Raw genomic sequence first — 6090 nt, 5'->3', positions numbered from 1 at the left:
TTTTCCCATGACCTCATTGATACTTGTGTCTAAATGATAATCCTTATAATGCAAAATGTTCTTGAATGTGCGTTCGGTGCTATCAGGTTGATATGCTTTGCTCACTACCGCTATCCTGTGAAAATGGTAAAGCACTTTGAATTTTTTTCAAACCGATGTTTTTTCCTCCATTGTTTTTCATAATGATTTTTTTACTTTATTTTTTATTTTACAATACGTTTTGCATTAAAAAGACAGCAGTGTATTTTCCCGATTTCTTAGTTAACAGATGACTGCGGTGGGAGATGAGGGAGTGTAAAAGTACACGCCAGTTGGTCGGCAGGTATCAGGTGTTGTCCTTATGTTTTGAGCACTGTCACACTAGATGGGTGTGTATCCTGAAAATACTCTCTCTGTGTGTGTATGTGTTGATTAAGAGATAAACTGACACTTTATCCCATCTTTCTCTTATTCACTGAGAGTTTAGCATACATTGTGTGTGTCTTAGTATGCATGTTTGTGTATTAAGACACAAGTGTATTAAGATACATGTTTAGTGCAAATCTGTTTTTTTCTGGTTTCACAATTCATTGAAAAATCGTGCCTGTGGCGACATTTCTGCAAAATGATATTACACTGCTTCTTGCACATTTCGGAACATTTTCAAAGTGAAATATCCGATGAGTGGTGCTAAAAGCATGTCCAGTTTTATTTTAAAAATTAATGTGAAACTAACAACATTTATTACGTTGGTTGTTATACTATCACGGCAGTTCATAAATTAAATGCTATCAGGTTTGAAAATAATGTATAGGGGTGCACATAGCTATTTTGGTCTGGTTCTCAAGGGAGCACCTGGAGATGTTGCTTGGTACTCACACTTTACGCAACACACTTCTCCTAAAGGCTGTCCTCATCACTTTCCTCCTGACTGCTCTCCTCACTATCTTCTTTTCTCTCGAACATGGTAGACGATGAAAATGATAATTTTTTTTATTTTTTATTTAACTAACATTAATGACACAGACAACAGCAAAGGCTGCTGTCACTTTAAGAAGGAAAGCATGGACCAAATATCTGACACGCATCTGGTTTCTTTCTCAACTGTTTCTTTCTCAACACTTATGACATAACCGAGAGAATACTTGCCGAGACAGGTATTTTGACATAATTGTGTGTGTATGTGTCCATTCAAGCACAAGTAAACGCAAAAGAGGAATTAATTCGGTGTTCGAGCGCTGTCTCTCTCTCTGCGTGCGCGCATTTCTGGTGTGTGAGGCTGTGCGCACAGATAACAGCTCGCAAGTCCCGATTTTTGCCTCTTCTTCTGCTTTTAAAATCGTTTGAATGTGTTAACTGGCGAGACAAAACACGTCCAGATGATCAACTTTCACTCGATGATGGTTAAATTTAGCAGTTAAAACTCGAATCACATGCGCGTTTAACCGTTGGACCACGGATTAACTGCGATCTGTTACACACCTAATAATTAAAGAACACACTTATCATCATGATTGCTATCTTACTAGAAATGGAGAAAAATCCTACTCCAGTAAGTAAACGTGTCCCTGTGAACTGGTCCTCAAAAATTTTGGTACTCAAAAGCGCTTCCTTCCGTGTTTTCTGGCGTACCCCTGATAATGTACCACCTGCATTAAATCCTACCCTAAACCTAACCAATAGTGTTAATGTGAGATTAAAATGCATTTTAGCTTGCTTCTACAAGTTTTTGAGCTCTTTTATTGTTACATACAAAGTTCTGGAATGAAACTCTAGATGGGCAGGCTAATAGGTCCTTTAACTCAACCTGCTCATAATCACATCATTATCTATAGGACACAGCTGATTGGTTCCTGCTGTATCAGTAGCCAATGAGCTTGAATGCTCAAACTAAAATACATGGGTAGCATTTGCCTTAGCAGTGCAGCACGCTTTCAGAAACTCTCCACCTTCCCCAGCTCCACCTGTATAGATCTGTTACGGGTAATTCATGTACGCAATATTGTACCACAGCAGCGTGTCGTGTATGTTTTAGCAGTAGCAAGTCCCGTACTTGCTCTGCTGCAGCAGCAATAAAGCAGCAGCAGCGTAGCAGATCTATTCTGTCAAGACCAAACATATCAACATTGTCATACCCATTACCATGCCAAACACTCCGAGAGTTGTCATGACAGAACAGTGTTTTACGAGACTCGGACACAACGCTGTACCAGGTTAGCTACCAAGCAAGTCAGAAAAGCCATACATATGGAGCTGGTTATGTTATGTAAATGTCAAAATGTACTAGTTTACATAGCATGCACTATGGAAAAGTTTTTATTAATCAATATTCTGCCCCTACAATCATAATGAAACAAAGAATCATACGAACAGGAATAAAATTTGTTGTTTTACTGCCATTATTGTTCATTTCAGCTGGAAATTGCAGTGAATTGTATGTTTTAGAGGAGAGTGCTTCTGGCAACATGGAGCATGATAAGAAGATTCAGATGTGATGCTCTTAGCTGTTTTGGAAGCTTCCTCATTGTCTCCTCAGTGTGTTCAGAGAATTGATATGTCCTTCATGGTGGCAGACTTAAATCGATTTCCAGGTCAGAGGCCGAAAATGGAGGAGCAAGGAAACAAGCTTCAATTAGAGTTCTGAGAAACACACCTTCTTCATTGCAGAAAGGTGCCCCAAATTAAGCTGACAGGCTAATGATGTCCCAACCCTAACCTGACCTGATCAGCCTGTCAGGCACAAAGCAGGGCACCTTGCATGCTTTTTGAGCCAATTACTGAGCAGTAAATTTAATGAGACTTAAGAGTCAAGGGGAAATGACATGACAACACTGCCTGGCTGATGGTGCCACAAGAACATGCGGTCTCAAATCCTTCACTACTGACCATGACAAGCCTAAAAAGTCCATAGTTCCCTAAAAACTATAAAATAGTCAAATATTACCTATATATACAGCAAGTAATCACAGCCATGCTGATATAAAGCCATATAACAGACAGATATTGCTTTTATAAAAAAAAAAAAAAAAGAAGAGGAAGAAGAAGCAGGGACCTTGGACATGGCATCTTTCTTTTGTAGTTAGTACAAATGTCTCTTTAGTGTTGTAAGTTATTGTAACTGTGACCTTAATTGTCTAATGCCCGTAAAGGGTTAGGACTGTTCCACAGGTGCAAGTTGTTTATAGTTCACTGAACAAGCATGAAAAACATTGTTTAAACCTTTTCCAATAATCCTTTAAGATATGTAAAGTTTATTTTGATCTTTAAAATAAAGTATTTTTAATACAGTTTTTTTTATTTATTTTTTATAAATTATATATAGGCAGGGACTCTACAAGACCCCTGAAGGTGTCCTGTATCTGGCACCAAGATGCTAGCAGCAGATCCTTAAAATCCTGTAGGTTGCGAGGTGGAGCTGCTGTGGATCGAACTTCTTGGTCCACCACATCTCACAGATCTAGGCAATTTGCAGGGCAACACCTTGAACTTTTCATGTTTCTCAAACCATTCCTAAACAATATGTGCAGTGCAGGGTGCATTATCCTGCTGAAAGAGGCCACTTCCACCAGGCAACACCATTGTCAAGAAGTGGTGTATCTGGTCAGCAACACATATCAAATTTACGTCCACACGAATAGCTGGACCCATTGCCATCACTTCACCAGGTAAATGGCACACAAGTACATAGCCGTCTATGTGATGTAAAAGAAAATGTGACTCATCAGACCAGGCGACCTTCTTCCACTGCTCCAAAGTCCAGTACCTACGCTCACGTATTTATTCACTTTCGACAATGGTCAGGGGTCATCATAAGCACTCTGCTTAGTCTGCGCCTGTGCTGCAGAGTATGATGCATTGTGAGTAATGACACATTCCTCCCATAACCATCATTAAAAATTTGTGTGACTTGTGCCACAGTAGACCTTCTGTTGGCTCGGACAAGACGGGATAGCTTTCATTGCCCGCGCGCATCGATGAGTCTAAGGCACCCAGCACCCTGTCGCCGGGTTGTGGTTTGTCCTCGGACCGCTGTTGGTAAATTCTCACTACTGCTGACAGGAGCAATCCACAAGTCTTGCCAATACAGAGATATTCTGACCCAGTTGCCTTGCCATAACAATTTGGTCAAGGTCGGCTCATCAGTGTGTGTGTGTGTGTGTGTGTGTGTGTATAATTCACAGTGTAATGCATAATTAAAAAATAAATACTGAAAATTCCTTCATTTTAAAGTGCCCCTATTATGGATTTTTTAAAATGACCTTTCATGTAGTGTGTAACATAGCTCTAAGTGAATGAAAACATCCTGCAAAGTTTTAAATCTGAAAGTGCACCGTATATAAAGTTATTGTCTCTCAAAAGTAAGAGTCGACTCTGAGTCAATTAAACGAGTCGTTTGTAAAACGAATCCCAAGCCGTTTCGTTGTGACGTCAAAACGAAACATTAGCATATTGCCCGCCCACTTATTGCACGTGCAGACACCAGGGAAAACTTGAAACCGCTCAAACACTGCTAATACGTGAAGAATCATGGTTAATAAATGGTTAAAGTTCATCTTTACAACCATACCACAGCAGTATAGCCCAAACCTTGTGTTGTGTTCCCGTCATTTTACTGACGACTGCTTCTTCAACCTAAATGCGTTCAACGAGGGATTCGCAAGCCGGTTGTTATCGAAGGATGGGTCTGTACCCAATTTATCTGGACCAGCATCTTCCTCCTCCGAATAACAACCTGTAAGCATGATGAATAATTGTTGCTGTTATGTTCTCTGTAGCATGCACAATATGTATTTAGTTGTGTGTGTTGTGTACGCTCCGCGCAGCTTGTAGGTCTCCGGCTAACCAGCTAACACTCGCAATTGTCTAGAAATGTGTCAAAAGTTTGTTGTTGTAATTACTTGGACTTATGATAAAGAACAGAGCAATACGTTGGTGTACAACTGCAGTGCTTTATCAATACGTTTCTGTGTTGGGCTAAGGCATATACCATGACTGTTTGGGTGTTTACCACCGAGCTGTAGGCTAGGTTCGCTAACATAAACACAAAACAACTTATTTCCTCTCTGAGTCTTTATTTTTAGAACAGAGCGGAGCACCATCATTATTATAATACAATGTAAGTGATGCAAGCACTATATACTGTACTCCGTGTTAACCAGCAGAAGTCATCTGACCAATTACCGCAGATTAGCGTCACGCAAACGAGGGGTTTGGAAATCGTTTGGAATTGTTGAGCGAATCCTTTGGGAGTCGTTGAGCAAATAAGGTAAAAATAAATGCATATTATAAGACAAAAGAGTTTTTTGACATTGCATGGTTGTAAAAATGTTGTTGGGGACTCCCAAAACAAAAATAGGAACCTTTCAAATGCCATAATAGGGACACAGTAAATTGGTCCAATGTTTACAGACTTTTTTCAGTCCTATGTTTACAGACCTAGAGTGAATCTTTATGCTCTGTAAAACAAGGAGTTCTATAACAGAGAAAAGCTATTCATTAGCATTTCCATTCATCTTGATTACAGTTGCTTGGCTGCTGTAAATGCCATGTGACTGATCATAAATGTCATGTGACTGATCATAAATGCCATGTGACTGATCACTCTGGAGCTGCAGGAAAATGGTGCCATGACATCACTGATTGGCTGATGGCACCACAAGAGTTCAGAGCCCAAAAGCAATAGCAACTATTCAGCAGAAGAACTTTGCACTTCTATGAGCTCTTCAAAAATTATTGAATTACAATTTAGTGAGATATTTACTGTTAATATGTTGCTTGCAAAAACAACAACAAAACTAATTGTCAGAATACATGGCCAGTTTTGAATGGCAACAAAGAATTATGTTTTTGCAGACAGATGGTGTAATTACATCAATCCGCAGTGGCTAATGGGGACATGCTAACATGCCAAACCTAGACCCTTTGCTGTAAATACCAAAAAACAAGCCAGTCAGAAAATATCCGAATACAGAATGTGCTCTGTCTTTTGTATGTTCAGGCTGACATAGATTACAGCTCCTTTAATATGATCTGATTAGATTAAAAATCCTAATCACAAGGTGACTTTTTTAGATGATTACAGCCATATATATATATATATATATATATATA

Source organism: Ctenopharyngodon idella, chromosome 1, assembly GCF_019924925.1.
Source record: "Ctenopharyngodon idella isolate HZGC_01 chromosome 1, HZGC01, whole genome shotgun sequence".
NCBI lineage: Eukaryota > Metazoa > Chordata > Actinopteri > Cypriniformes > Xenocyprididae > Ctenopharyngodon > Ctenopharyngodon idella.
Note: the sequence above shows the minus strand (reverse complement) of the source record.